Here is a 16617-nt window from a genome sequence, read left to right on the forward strand (position 1 = left end):
TTCTTTAACATGCACTGTTTCTTGTGAAAAATGGAACCGATTTCACTTAGGAAGAAACAAACAAAAAGGCATTAAGAAAGCTGCTCCAATTAGTAATTTGCTTAAGGACATGTTTCACTTCAAGAGCACAAACAGTCTCATTGGCTTTGCTATTGAAGTATCTCGCTGCATTGCATCAAAGTGCTAAATACATTGCAGAATCAACTCCTAAATCTCCAGGTGTAACAGCAGGAAAGAAGACATGAGCGTGAAACCACAGAATTGAAGCAGAAGTGTCTGCTCAAGTCTGAAGTGTTGGCTCTGAGAAGTATAATTTTCCCAGAGGTCTCAGTAAGGGGTTAACTGAGATGGCAAGCAAAGATAATTCAGATGCCAACATTGTTAATTATTTAATTGCTCATAAAAGCACAATTGGTGCAGACACAGCTATGAATGACATCTCATTCCTGAGACAAAGCTGAGGGGAGGGAAAGTGGCTTTGGAAAACATTTGGAAAATTTCCTCCTTGTCGAGGAAAAACAAACAAACACATCAATAACATCTCTTTACATTATGTGTAATAAAGTCTGATTAGCAGCAGCTATACATTTCCTGGAGTAATTACTTTTCCCTACAGGTTTACCATTCTGAATGAGTTTATCCAGAATGTGATACACTGTCCCGTCAGACTTCTCCTTTGGTCTGATTTTTAACCACAGTACATCCAAGCTGATTAAGAAAAATATTCCACACTGGTGGAAACGATTTTTACAAGCATTTTTGTCCTGAACTGAAGCAGGAATTTTCACAAAACAGATTATTGGGGAAACACATTTTAAAAATGGTGTATGGCAATGCATAAATAAAATAAACATCTAATTTTCATTAAAAGTGAAAGAAGAAGCAGAAAACTGACATTTTTTGCTTCGATGATAGCCATGACAGAGACAACTCAGTTTCTCTTGAACAAACCAGACTGAAAGAAAGTACTTGGCTATCCATATTATAGTGATTACCAAACATTTTTAGCACTACGATTCGTTTTATTATGGTTAGCAGACCTACTTTTGTGCCAAAAGGTAGGACATGCCATACAAGTGCACTACAATTGCCAGGGTATATTCACACTCATTTAAAAAAAAAAAAAAAAAAAAGCCTACAAATGTAGGTTGATTTAAAATACAAGTATGCTCTGTTTCAAAGCGACAATTCAAGTTTTTAAGTTGAAGTGAAATCTTCATCAGTTTAAAAAAATTTTTTTCAATTTTCAAATGAAATGACATTGAGTTAAAATAGGAAACATTGTTCAATAATGTTCAGGATGCTGAGCGTGCTAAAAACATTCCTATTTGTTTACAAAATATACACACATCCATAAAACTAAACATTTAATCAGAACTTTCATCACAGAAGTTGGAAAAGTGTTTTATCTCTAAGAACAGTAAACTCATATCACTCTTGGTTTGATAAAATGAGAAATCAGGTTTCATCTTTAGGAATAGCTAGAGAATGAAAGAGGGAAGAAGCTTATTTTGTGCATCCCTCGGACACAGCAGAGCTACCTGCAATAATCCTCTCTACAGTCCAGACCCATGCTTCTTCCTGAGAAGAGAAATATCCAAAGAAACTCTCAGCAAAGGTCACAAAATCAAAATACCCTTTCAGTATAGCTAGCATTGACAATCTAGTTAATAAGATATGACTATTTTTATTATTATTATCCCTTCATATGAAGCAAGCAAGCTGAAAATAATAAGGCTCTCTCTTTTCCACGTATTCACGTGCACTACCAAGACCTTGCAGCAATCAGACCTGTTCTGCTTTACCTTAGTATACAAAGAATGCAATCAGACTTAAGAAATACAACATAAGTCCCACAAAAAATATCAAGAAGTTTTGTATTTAAGGCCCTCCATGGGGGAGGGGGATCAGATTTTTCCTCAAGAGACAGATTATTTCTAAATTAACAGGTAGCCTGATATAATTTAGGCATTAACAGGTCAAAAAACATGGCCAAAAATACTGTGGTTGAAGGATTTATTTAAGGAGAAGTGAATTTCTAATGCAGGTAAGCTTTTGTGAATTCTTCTTATCTCATTAGCATGTATTCTGACCCCTGGACTTGAAAATCTCTTGCATAGTCTGGATTCCTAATCTTGTTTAAAACCATATTTAAATGCAGAATAACTGATTAGCCAACATCCTTTCTGTTACACAACCACACGTTTCATGCTTTTATACTGGCAAGTGCCATCCATTGTTTTTTATTTCTCTGACCTTACACTGAAAAAAAGCACAATGCGATAATACACTGTGTATTTTTACTGCAAATTCAAGGATTTTTTTTTTCAAAAACAACACAGTGTGAAAAAAGGCTCTTTTCTCCAAAGATGTTTTCTGGAATATTTAGTGAAACATCATATTTCTTGTTTATGTATTTCTTATATACCTGAACTGACGTGCCAAAGTGTGCAAGCTGAACAACAAAAAAAAAGATCCTAATTCCATTGTGATGAAAATATGCCCACAAATGAGAGAGTACACCTTCTGTGTTTTGGATGTGCTGTCTACAAACCTCATTTATTTAAATTATGATGCTTGTTCATGTGTCCCGTACGTTCAAATTGCGCAGCACTTAATGTTTTAAGTAACAGAGACATTAGAACAAGATCGTAGAGTAATGGTACTTCATATTGGTTTCTTTCAGCAGTCAAGTGAAATGAGATTCAACCTCTACTTTGTATATTCTATTCAACATAATTTAATAAATGAGATAATTTGTGCTAGGCAATATATATTTTCCCCCCTCAAATCTTAGAAAGTCTAAACATTCCATAATTTGATTTGTACCTTGCCACATAGCTTGAATATTGTGAGCAAACCCCCAAGTATTTCTGAAGTGAAACATATTTAGAAAGTGGAATGATTGTAAGACATATATATCTCATGCTTTCAAGCCACAAGTATATAATTCAAATTTTCATGGTGGGTACAATGCAGGGAGAGTTGCACTAAAACTAGTTTCAGATGAGAAACTATCAAAACTGGCTTCACTTCTATTATTTTCCACTGCAATAAAGAGTGCTTGTTACAATTACTAGGACTTTGGGATGCATACTATTATGGCTTTTTGTTTGTTTTTTTATTTTTTCCTACTGAATCAAGGGAAGCTAATTTTGTTGCACTGCAAAGCAGAAGATCCACATTAAAGTCTCTACAGTTAATTTCTGTATGGTTTTGTAATTTTGCCATGCCAAACAATTACCTTGAAGAAAATTTTCTGATTTATTGATTCGAGAAATTTGCTAAAAATGAAACATTGAATACAAAAGGTTACTTTTTTAAATACAATTACTGCAAATTATCATATCCATTAATATAAGAAAATGTGGTTTTTTGTTTTTTGGTTTTTTTTTGTAATAATATATACTGTGCTGTGCTATAGATACTAATTCAGAGCAGGCTTTGAGAAATGTAACTGTTTATTTCATACTGAGTTTCATCAGGGATAGTCTTTAAAGGGTATGTGCTGATTATTACTGTACGGTTTATGATTCAATTTGTGACCTACATGTCAGAATAAAAGCCATAGAGTAAGATGGCTCAATTAACCTCATCTGCAAATCATCTGCAACAAAGAATACTAGTAGCGTGATACCAATCCCTAAACCTCTGATTTTTCTGAATCAAAGTATACATGCAGTAATTACTACTAACTGCCTTTAACGCTGCTCGTACTTAAAATGGGATTACGGATTTAACATTGAGGAGAAAAGGACCAAGACACCTTTGTAAAAATCAGTAAAATTCATTTGAAAAGGACAAAGTTATCTAGATTGAAAACAAGAGTCAGAGACACATCACACCATGGAACCTCCAATTATCTAACTTGGGGCTTAATTAAACTGCGCGGCAAAAATGTCCTTTTCTCTGATACACCAGGCTGATTTCTTATTTACTTATTTTACCAATATACCCGCTACTAATCTTGAGGGTGCAGGGTTTGGAGGGGAGACCAAGATTACTAAACAAAATACTCATGTTTTTAATTAAGTTTACAACAGTTTGAATCTTTTTTGAAATATAATTTAAGGAGCACAGCAACAAATCTGCTCTACAATTAAGAGCTAATTAAGTGATGCTATGTACTATTGTTATTCTTTTTTTTTCTCTAGCTTTCCTAGACAAATAAATGTAATTTTCAATTTTGTGATATACAAACATGAAATTTTAATCTACTGGTGCCTCATAAGGCACTTTGTAATTATGTTTTCCGTGAATGTTAATTATAGTTTTAATACTTTCTTTCCCTGCTACTGGCAGTTGTTCACAGCACTGTTCTGACTTTCACATGCCTTCCTTCAAGACTTCCTGCTTCACTGCTGAGAACCTACTGAAAAGGAATATTACGCCTTTAAGCTAAACGCCTTGTGCGTGTTAACAAGCAAGTATTCTACACACACGATTTATAAATTCCCAACTCAGACTGCTAACTTTTCCTTCCCCCAAATGCAGTAGCAAACAGAACATGTGGCAGTAGTAAAGATTTTGGGAAGGGAAAAAAAATACAACAGGAAAAAAGCCCCACCCTTCTGCTCTGATTATGTGGACTGGTAGCCTCTCCTTGCGTGATTAAAACAAAAAGAAAAAGCATGACAGATAATCCCTGAATACCCAGCCTTTAAATATGCAGGAGCCTTACGCACGCAGAAGCACATTAGGTAAATGCATGCGTTATCCGAATTGGAGGTGTGGAAGCAGAGGACATTGGATCCCCCTCAGCCCCAACCTCAAGCAACTGCAAGCTACTATTTTACAAGCAGAAAAAAATAAATAAATAAAAATAGAATTGAGATTTTATTCAGCTCTTGGGCAAAAAAAAAAAAAAAAAGCAACCTTAAGGTATAATTTGTGGTCACTTTGAAGTAGAAATGTGAGGAAGCTGTCCCTTTCCATATTCCTCTAATGACCAGTCAAGTTACAAAGGTCGAGAGGTGCATGAACATCTCATCTATTTGCAAGCATGATCATTATGACAGATTTCAAGACAGAAAAGAGAAAATAATCACTATTTAGTTCTTCTATATTAAACCAACGTTTTTCAAATTATCAGGCAGAACTCATTTAGTGAACTATTGAAAGCTGAGTTACCTGCACGGAGCAGAGGAATAAATTCTATATTTCAAAATAAACCTAATCACTGCGCTTAGCATGTTGTTAGGAGGTGACGTATTGTGCAAAACGCATAGGGTGGAAAACAGTATTACCAAACTCATGTAAACACACAGTTCCACACACTGCTCTAAGCCAGTTTCAAACATACAGAAATTGGCACTCTCCTGCACAATTCCAATAGCAACCTCACTGCATACCCTCTTAGAGCACCTACTAATAAATATAACATATTCTGCCTGACTCCTGCCAGCAGAAGCACAAGTACGCTTGTATGTGCAGGTGATGTGCTAAGCAACAATATTCTAAAGCCATCTTCCTTCTGATGAACCTCTTGGGAAGCAAGCAAAAAACATGACAGCATGCTCACTGAGCACTGATGCACAGAGCCCTGGGTGCCAATCCCTTCTCACTGATCCTGGACACCCATGTCAAATGCCTCTCCCACATTCCTTTTGAAAAGCAGAGGGGTTTGCACAGTCTTTGGACCAGGGGTTTATGCCAGACATTTAACCTTCATTTTTAAAAAGGGAGGGGGTTTTGTTGTTATTTTTGTTTGTTTAATATTACATTGCGATGGGAAAAACGATAAGTGTAAATTCAAGAGGCTGAACAGCTATTAGACAAATCAGAAGAACTTCAGGTTCATTTCACAGTCCTGGGCAGCCTGATCTAGGAGCTAGGGGTTGGTCCTGGCGACCTCCAGAGGTCCCATCCAACCTAAGCTGTGCTGTGAGCCTGCCATTTAGGTTAAAAACTTCTCAGCTCATCTAAAGGTATGACCTGGTTTGGGATTCCCAAATGTCTGCAGGTGATAACAGTAATATGCACAGAATGTGTACTTTTACCATGAATGATCGCACATGCTTCACAAAGGTATAGCACTTGTAAGAAAATAGAGAAAATATTTCTTAGCTAAGATCTTCTTTGTCCCCCTTCGCTCCTAATGTCCTTTTTCCATGTTTTCTATAACCTTTTGAGAAGAAAAACAAACAAAAAAGAACTCTGTGCCACCAAGAACTGTATTTAGATTTATGCAGTAGTAAGTTATAGAAACACCAATGATGAAAACAACAGATCTCTTGAATAAATATCAAAATATAAGACAATAATTCTTTCAAGTCAAACTGCCATCTACTGTTTTCCTTCAGGCTACTATTCTTTATATATGGCCACCAGAGATGGGTGGGAGAGAAAAAAACAACACCACAACAAAAACCTTTCTCAGAGGGGTGAAATCTAGGGATAGAGCTGGAAGCTCACAAGGAAAATTGTTGCTTTCTTCATATTTCCTTAAACGTGGCTGCATCTTGCATCATTTTATGTTTGCTATGTATCATTTCCATGAGATTGATAGGTGGTTGGTATTTTTTGATTGTGTTTTTGTTTTGTTGTTCTTGTTTGTTTCTAATACCAGATTTTGTTTTAGTATTAATCATCCCTAAATTTGCACACAAAAGCATCCAGAATAGGCTGTAATGGATTTCATTGCACCTTTGACAGCACCAGGATAAAGCCAGAGGATGCGTCACTATACCCAACAGCAGAGGATGAAGCAGCACGCAGGGTTGATCGACAGTAGTTTACATGGCAGAAACAATACTGAAATCCATTTTTCTCTTTTTTAGAACCTCAACAAGCAAAAGATTCACATGCCTCATCTTAGATAACTATATATCACTAAAAAGAGATAATTTTAAACATAAGGAGAATTATTTTGTGCAGAGGCAATAGGTAAGTTCTGCTATGAAGTGTAAAGCATAAGAGTAAATTTTGAGTCACTTCAATTAATGTTCACTAATAAAAAGAGAAGAAAACCTGGTCTATAATTCTCTCCAAGTTTTTTCCACTTGTCAGTTTTCATCTACAACACAACTAAATCAAAACTGTCAGTAGTTATTATTAAGCTTCTCATTGTGCAGCTGCATAAGTAGTTAATAAAACAACCACTGTTTCTATTTTCCTGGCTATAAAAAAAATGCTACTTTAAGTTTTTGAGTTGCATCTTGTGCTAGTACTTAATTCTCTTTAGAACAGGAGCAAACTATTGTTCCTGACCCTCATATGCCTTATAATAGCATTAATCATGCTAAATTCTTTTGGTGCTCATGTGGATATAATGTAATTATAACAAATTCCTGAAGATAATTCCTTATTCCCATTGGTCTTTGAGGCAAACCTAAAGCGCACTTAATTTCTATAAATGAAAACATGCTGTAAAACTTCTTTTGGTAAAATAAAGATTATAAAATAAATAATAAATATCACTAAGGAAAAGTAAAATTTATTAAACTAAAAGTGATATATAATAAAAGCAAATTAATTTCTAATGCATTTTTCCATGTTTTCTTCCCATTGCCCAAAACAATAAAAGCCTTCAGACCGCTGTCTCAAACTACAAATGCAGTTTATACCCCTATTAAAAAGACTTACTTTTAAAGCACATAATTTAGCAAAATATTCTCCGTGTGCACGTGGGGCTACTCCCAAAACACAACTTGCAACCTAGAATCCAACAATATTTACAGCCTAATAAAATGCTGGCAGTTAGAGGATTTTTGGAACTCTCTACGAATGCTTTTAAAAATGTTGTTAGGAGTTTAAAAAAAAAAAAAGTTACAAGTTGAATATCAATTGAAGTTGTCTGCCAGAAATGCAATTACTGGTCTTCGTATATAAAATCGTTGAATGTGATTCTGAATACACACAAGCCACAAAACATCCATTAGGTCAAGCCGCACAATATTTGGAGGGCAAGATTCTTTATCGGCAGATTATAATTTCAGGAGTTCTCCTTTCCTCCCCCCTCCTTGCCTTTTGCGTGTGTGCATGTGCACGTAACACAAAAACACAGATTTGCACTATGATCTCATTTAGAATGCATCCCTTTTTAAAACAGAGGCAAAACAATCCAACACTGAGCTTCCGTACTCTCTAATAAGATACAAGGAAAGCCTAGCAAGTGCACAAATTTTAGGTACAGATGAAGGAACAAAAAGAAAGAGAGAAAAGGTTTTGAAATGTAAGGTGTTGTTAAGGAATTTTAATATGGTCCATTTGAAAAGGAAACCTGTAAAGTAGGGCTTTCCATATGAAGAACATATCTAGTAAAATTTGAGATGAGAACAGCCAGTCTCTGCAGCATTTCTCAATAATGATAAATACTATACACAAGAATTTTTATAATACGTCCTAACTATATATTCTAAAGCACATGCTCTAGAACAGCCTATTCTTTGGAATAAGCTTCACATATGAGAAAATGATAAACCAATTGTGATAGTTAGTCCACAAAAGAAAGAACTCATTGCTTTCGTATTTCTTATGGGGGGGGAGAGGATTACAATGACCTGCAATACCAAGTGTCAAGAAAATTTGCATTTATCAATTTAAAAATAAAATAATAATAATAATATATACCCTGTGCTGCTCTTTCATATGGCTTTTTAATTTGGCCCTCTTCCATACAGAAATCGAATGAGCTCCCCTGGAGATCACTAGGAAAACATGGAAGTTTAGGACTAGTCCAACAGTGACTTCAGATCAGTGAAACAGGTGAAAACAAAATCAATCTCTGAATATAAGTTTTACACAGAGACAGTCCACAGCATCTAGTTAGTGGTCTAAAACAAATGATTTGGTTTTCCTGCTTGTTGAACAATGTCCATGAAAATTAAGCTCCATTAAGTTTCTAAGCAATAGCGATTTGTTTTGTCTGTTTTAAAAACTTGTCTCTGATTCCTCTGTTATGCTCCCTTTCATATTGTTCCATATTAGTTCATCCCTCATATCACAGAATAGATTATTTCAGTAAGCAACTTTAAACTTAACTGGCTGATACAGTGCAAGCATTTATGTTTTTATGAAGACAAAAATGCATATGGCTGATTTTTGTGTGTGTGCGTGATGTAGGATTAAAGCAAAAGAGTGAAATAAAAATAAATAAATAAATAAAAACACAAGCTTTAAGGCTCTAAACTTTCCAGAAGTCAGGGCTACGATTTCCTCTGTTTACACGACAAACCAGAGAGAATGCCCCTTCCTGTTCCTACCCTGTGGATGCTGCCGCAGCACAGTAAATAATTATAAACACTTTCCTTTGTACAGCATGGCTTTGTTGATAACAGCAACTACAGCAAGCTTCTTCCTCAGAAATCAAATAGTATGTGGCGATCGAGTGTTTACTTCAATAAGATGCAACTGGAAGAAGTGTGGATGCTAGCGCAGCCTCTAATGTGTCAATACCACTTCATTTTCACCTTCGAGCACAACTAATATAGATGCTGCTACAAAAGGTTTTCACAATATCGCATGTGGTGCAGGGCAGGCTGAGGCCAAGTGACAAAATCTACCCCGTATGCTTGCAGATGCTAAAAACAACCCGAAGTCAGTCATCTTCTCCAAGGAAACCCGTAGCAAAATGAATACACGCACACAAGAACAGGGATGTGCTTAAAACAATTCTGTCCCAAAATGAAGTAATATAAAAATCAGATCCATTTTGTATTAAACAGTGAAACTATAAACCATTTTCCACAAAAGTCATAGGTTTGACCTTTTTAAGCCCGACATCTTTGGAAAGAAAATATAAGCAACAATAAGAGCGGTGTAATGAACCTTCGCTTCCTTTCCAGCTCTCCGCAGACCAGGCGCTTGAATCCCCTCTCCCGACCCCTTCGTTTGTGACAACCTAAAGTAATGAAGAACAAAATCCAGTAATGAAGCCTGGAGTCTCCCTGCTCCCTGACCCCTCGCTCCCCAGCGCAACTCCTCTTACTCGTTTCCAGCTTTAAAATAGCTGGAAAGATGCACAGAACTCCGCAGCGCACTCAAAATTCCTACTTCTAGACCTGGGGGCCGTTGTCCATCCCTGGCTCCTTATTTCCCTGCTATTTCGTTCATCCCCTCGCTGCTGCTGCGGGTGGGGAAGGTGGCAGGGAAGGCAGAGGAACACACCACCAAGTTCCCAGACCTCCTTAAACTGCTCAGAGCAGCATGGCTAATCTGACCACGCAATATTCAGAACAAGCTCTCGTACACGGAGCATTCCCCTTTGTTTAAAAAAAAAAAAAAAAAGGAAGGGGTGGGGGGAAACAAAAAAAAAAACTTCTCCCCGGCCACCTCTGTGCACATTAAAAACATTTTTATTCCTTACTATGCCTTTTTTTTTTTTCCTTCCCCTCCTCCATTAGCAACCCTATTTCAAAAGCCTCAGTATTTTTGTGCATGCAAACAGGAGTGTCATCTTCAAGGATATAACGTGACTGTTCACATGAGGAAAGTTCCTGAGGTGCCTGAGGATGATAGAGCTGCGTACCTGACACAAAGAGATTCAAAAATAAAATAAAAATGTGGTCTCTGGCCCTAACATACTTTGGACCGAATCTGTAGGTACAGTTGTGCTTTGTGGGGCATTATCTGTCTCCTAGCAAGCCTCTTCTCTGCAGCAGGCTGCATGGACACGCTTTGACCAGCTAACGAGGCCACGCTCGTGCTCAGCGGGTCGCTGCTGCCAGAACACCAAAACCCTCCGTACCTCACCTGCATGGGAGTAACTCACCTGTCAGAGCGAGACCAGACCCAACACACTGGCGCTTGCCTTTCCCCAAAATGTAATGTGAAGTTCCAGATGCCGGCTTGCTCGCAATGGGAGTGTTTTAATATCAAACAAAAAAAAGAGAATAGTACACATAATTGTTACCATTTTTTTCCTTCCAGTGTCTGAGTGATTATAAAAAAAAAAAATGGGGGGGGGGCTTTCTCTTTACAAGAAACAAAAAAGAAACACCAAGAAACACCATTTCATTTCTGTCTGGGGGTTTTACTTAATACCCATTTGTTCACACTGTACTGCTTGCAAAAAAATATTTGTTTGATATAAAGGACATTGAATAATTTATGCAATATTTAATAATGCAGTAAACCAGGGAGAGTTCAGCAAGACAGGAATGGCACTCTACATTATTTGCCTTGCCCGCCTCACTTTTCCAAATAAACCCCCACACTTAAAGACCATTAGCACTCACAACATAACAAAAAAGAAATACTGCCTAATTTGGAAATTAAACAAAGCATCTGGTTGTAGTTCCGAGGATAAAACATCAGCTTTCCTAGTCATGTATTTTTAATAAAAATAAAATATGGGCTTCAGGAACAAAATCAAAATTAATGGCACAGGATTTATACCAGCATCCAGCCCGTTCCATTCGAGTCCAGAAGCCCTGTGAACTAAGTCGCGGTAGAGTATTAGTGTGATAAATGACTAATGGTTCTTCAGCATGCTGCACGGGGTATCTTGAAAGCAAATACATTTTAGAATACCAATAATTGCATCAAGCCAACTACAGAGCTTTCACAACATATTACAGGTCTCCTGACTTTTCATTCCTTGAACAGCCTTATATACATAAGCAATGTATTAACTTCCAGGGCATTTTACTTTGTTTTCTGGCTTTTTTTATGCATTTAATATACTTTTTACTCATTCCTTAACTCCAAGTGTTTCTGCTTTGGCATCTCCAAGCAAAACAAATATAAACCCTGCTTTCAAGAGATGTTATTTTCCTCGGTGAGAGAAGCAGTAGAAACTGTATTTATAGATAAATATTTCAAAAACTATGTAATATTTTAAAGATTATCTTTTTTTTTTTTCCTCCAATTTTCACGTTTACTACATATTTTTGGTAAGCCTGTTGCCAAGGCCTGACTCTTACACAGTTGATAGCTAAGTAGGCTTTAAGATCCCTGGATGCTAAAAGCCAGAATTTATAAACCTAGGTTTTGAGCATTTTAGTCTCCTCCAAATTATAACTCTATGCTTGGTCTGTTGAATTAGCTCCGTGTAGTCCACAGGCTATATGCTTTCTTTTAAAACTGTGCACTTTATTTTTGAACAATATCTAACATCAGCTTGTAGTTTTCCTAAGTTCAGTATAAATAGTTTACTTTTTGTTTTTCTCTTAATGCAACTTGTTTACTGCAAATAAACCATCCAAATCCAAAAATGGGTTACAGAACCTTTATGTTAAGTACTTTATACTGCATAAAACAAAAAAGATTCCTACAGAAAACCATGCAACCAAAGAATATACGTGTTTACACTCCATCCTTCTCTTTATGGACACTGACGTTAGAGCTACAGAAAATTGAAAGTTTACAACTTTGCTTCCACCACTGGCATCAGGATCCACGGGAGAGAGTTCTCCCTTGTATTGCACATGCATGAAAATAATGATTTTCATGATCCCAAGATCCCTCACCTGAGCTGAAGTACATCCTCCTGCATTTGGCAACACAATTTTTTGCCACGATTCCTAATATAAGTTACGTTTAATTGCAAACGACAGCATGCATTGTATGCCTAGATAACGCCTCAAAACAGATTTTCTCATTTGCTATGTAATGGATTAAGTCATTTCAAAATGCTTTTCCTTGACACATGTAATGTTTTAAGCAATTTGGAGGGAGTTCATTGCTTCAGCAACTTCAGTGTCCTCTTATGCAACACAGTGACTCAGGGATTTTGGCTTCAGGGAACTTAAAAATCTCCCTTCTGTGAGAAGGAGGACATTGTTGATGCTTCTGTCGGTCTCCTCTTAAGCTTGTTTCCTTGCAGAATTTTTGCCTACTCGCTGAGCATGTAACAAGTTCATAACGCCCATAGTGAGAGGCCGTTAATAATAAACTTCACCAAAGAGAGATTGCTAGAGATTACTCCTTACAGTAATTAATCTCCCAGTATTATAGGAAGTATCAAAACAAAGAAAATGCTTTTTCAGTTCTTGTACTTACAATTTTTATACAGCTCATGTTTATCAAAGTAGTTGCAAGCTGCTAAATTGTAAAGCAGATGAAGTAACGTACCAAGCATAATTCCAGCAAAACAAGTATGTGCAGCCGCCTAAGGATTTTGTTGATATCTAAAAAAGCTTTATCATTACAAGTCATTATTCTGCTATTTATCGAGGAGATAAATCCCACTGGTTTGCAACTGAAAAGCTCGATCATTAGGCTAAATTTCATGTTTGTCTACCTAGGGCCACATTTGCCATTATGCAATCTGTATGTTTAAGAGCATGGAGGGCGCTCAAAGGAGAAAGCAGAGGGCAGGAGGGCAGCGAAGGATTTTTTCAGGCCTGAAAGAAAGATCATCTTGTGGGAAGGGAAGCACATATATTGCCTTGTTTCATCCAGAATCCTAGCAGCCAGCTTGAATAGCAAGCTAAAGCCTGCAGATGGCCTCTTCCATTTTCAGCAAAAGGCAGGGGAGGAGGGAGATGCAGAGCGGGTAGCTGCTGAAGCATAGCTAATCTGAGAGGACAGTTCATGCTTATTATAGAGCCATTGCTGATAATAAAATCTGAATCAAACTGCCAACTGGAACCCACTTGAGACTCTCCGCTTCTTTAATTTTTAAAGTTATGGAAGCACTTGACACTGAGGTGGATCAAATATCACTAGTTTGCGTGCAAATACTTACTTAAGCAACCCAGCGTGCCCCAATCTGTGCAAAAATTTCAGGTGAGCACCGTGAAACAGCAACTAATTATGATGTTCCATTACCCCTTTTCTAACCGTCACAATTGGCCCTAAGTGGTCACGGCTGATTTATTTCAATTAGTTTTCACAGGCTTAGAGTTATGACAAATTTATGTTTTGGCTGCAGGAAATTGGTAGCAATCACGAAACCACCAAAACATCAAAACAGAAGGGAGCGCTCCCGCTAACAAGGCGGCGGCTCAAATCCCCAGGCTGGGAGCAGCGCAGCGAGCCCGAGAGAGGTTTGGGATAAAACCTTTCCATCTTCTCGTGGGTGTTTCCTGCGCTTTTAAGCAGGAGACTGGAAGAGAAGGGCCTCCTCTAGATGGCACTCGAAAAGGAAGGTTGTGCTCGAGTGCTCCAGCAAAGAACAGTTCCTTGGACACAGGATATTTATCTGCTTTCCTGCCTTCCTGCCTCCCTCCATAGAGTAATTGCACATAAAAAGCAGCTGTCCACAGTGTAGTTTATATGGCTTATATGCAAAATGATTATATTAGGAAGTGTATCTGAGAAGCATGAATTGGCAATACAGCAAACAATTCCCACTTATACCAGTAAAAGAAGAGAAAATGGAAATGTCTACCCACAAATTCACATACATGTTCAAATTCAGATGTAAGCAAATTGCTTTCTGAAATCGAAGGCTGAATTTGACTTCTTGTCTTTTTAAATAACATTTTAGCCATAAAAAAGGCATCACATTCAACACTTTTTAATAAAAACATTAACTTCAACAGCCTGAAATGTTTTATATAAGCATTAATTTCAACAGCCTGTCAGGTAAATTCAAATGATTGAAGCTCACCTGTCTTTTATAAATCAAAATACCTCGCTACCTTCCCACAGTTGACATAAAGTCATAAGTCTACCGGTTAGCAATGCTTCCCTTCCCTGCTTCTCTCTTTCTATAGCGGGGGGGGGGGGAGAAATCCTATACCATGTAAAAAATAGGCTGTGATATCAAACACTAGTAAGCTAGGAAATCTATTATGATGCAGTCTCATGACATGATTATATTGATTTTCTGCAGGATATGCAAGTGCATGCACTATAAACACTGTCATAAATCAAACTGTTATATGATAATTTTTGTAGTAATACAGTGAAATGACAGCTATGTACAATCCTTGCTATATATCCAGAAGAAATACAGGTATAAAGCAAGGCTCGATTTTTATGTATAACGTGCTTATTACAAAAATACCCATATACTTCAGACTACATCAACAGCTCAATGTTACAATATATCACCAAGAAGCATATCCATTTTCTTGAAACACTGAGTTTCTGCTTGGTGGTAGAGCTGGTTGAATATATTTTGGCAAAACTGTTTTTCTTTTTAAAAACACTTGGATCTTCAAACAAATGAGACAGTTTTCAGGAATGCAACACTTCTGAAAAGATTTTTCACTGAAGAAAGAAAACATCTTTATGCAGTTAGTTATTTAAGATTAGTAGTGAATTGAGATGCATTACATACGTATGTATAGAGACAGTGTAGAAAAAAAATATATTTCTATGTTTCTATAAAGCATTAAAATCAGTGTAGCACTACAGAAAAGAAACGTTTCAACAGTCATTTTTGTCCTTACAAAAGAGCAATTCACATCCCTTTCCAGACCTATTTATAGTAACATCAGAATTAAAAGACAAAAATTGAAGAGAAAATATAGCCATAAGGAAAAACTATTTTTAAAAGTAAAAATGAGTCCCTAAAACAAAATGCCTGTACATCTTTGATTTTCAGTGAACAAGACCTTTAATTTTATCAGGTTTATTCAGTTACTATTACTGTTTTTCAACTGAAATATTAGTAATAAACCTGACCTAAGATTTACAAAAACTTCCAACACCCCATGACTGAGACTCAGGAGGAATTGATAACTCTAAAAGCACACAGCATTTTATTCAACCAAGATTTGACAATGAGAAGAGAGTCTGATGTAATTTTAGGCACAATAACTAAGTATCAATTAACTTCCATCAAAGACAAATCCTAAGATCATTAGGCTCATTAAAAAGGAAAAAACCTTCAAACAATTAGCATGCAACATTTTTTTTTCAATATTACAAATATTTTAAATTTTAAAAGTATTGAAAGTATATTTTCCTCTGAGAAAAAAAAACTATTTTCCAGCAGTTTTAAGAAACAGAAAGGGCAATACTTGAGGGTAGAGCATTAACTTGTTTCCTTTCCTTAGGGTGTGAATCAACACAATATGTTCCTCATATTAGCAGTCGAAGTTCACAATTTAAATTGTCTCTTTGATACTAATTAGTGTAAATACTTTTTTTTTTCATTTTGCTTTTAACCACAAACTAAATTTATGACCAAAAAAATATTTCTATTTAATATTCCCCTGTAACTTCTTTTTAATACATTCCTATATGCCTCAATGGATAGCATATTACCCATGCTGCAGTTTATACAGGCATTCAGGAAGAATGAAATCATAATGTTTAAATTTTTAGAGTCTTACAAGAAATTTTTGGATGTTGTCAAAGAAAGAAAAAAAAAAAGTATTTCACCAATTAATACTTCTCTCCAACATCTTAATTACTGTCATCCTATAGAACTTAAAAAAAAAAATCGACCTGGGTTATTTCAAAGACCTCGAAGACCTCAAGTGCAGATACATCAATAAGTACCTTGTGAAGATATACCTCTGCATTTTTATATATTAAATATATATATATTTAAACTTTTTCTCTTATATGGAAACTGTTTCTGCAGATATGAAAAAAATGACTGAGAACTCATTATGCAGCCTTCAAGGTCAAATGCTGACTTATATGTAGTCCAATTTTCAGCACATGCAACACCTGAATGAGGCAATTAGCTACAAGTAGGCAGCTGCTTTTGTCTTCCATCTGTTAGCTGACAGAAAAGTATCTCTTGAAGTCAACATTAATATCAGCATTTTC

The 16617-nt window shown here is 36.4% G+C and overlaps 1 long non-coding RNA gene across 1 annotated transcript in view; it reads right to left on the reverse strand.

The window, feature by feature from the left end:
* The window catches only part of LOC310900077, a 110881-nt gene that overhangs the window by 17478 nt on the left and 76786 nt on the right, over window positions 1-16617 (reverse strand). The window contains exons 3-4 of the long non-coding RNA XR_014584812.1: window positions 10712-10787; window positions 9769-9841 (exon numbers count right to left, since the gene is read on the reverse strand). This is a non-coding gene — a long non-coding RNA (uncharacterized lncRNA). The remainder of the gene's footprint in view (window positions 1-9768; window positions 9842-10711; window positions 10788-16617) is intronic.

This window comes from Anser anser (genome assembly GCF_964211835.1).
Source record: "Anser anser genome assembly, chromosome: 1".
In the NCBI taxonomy this organism is placed as follows: domain Eukaryota; kingdom Metazoa; phylum Chordata; class Aves; order Anseriformes; family Anatidae; genus Anser; species Anser anser.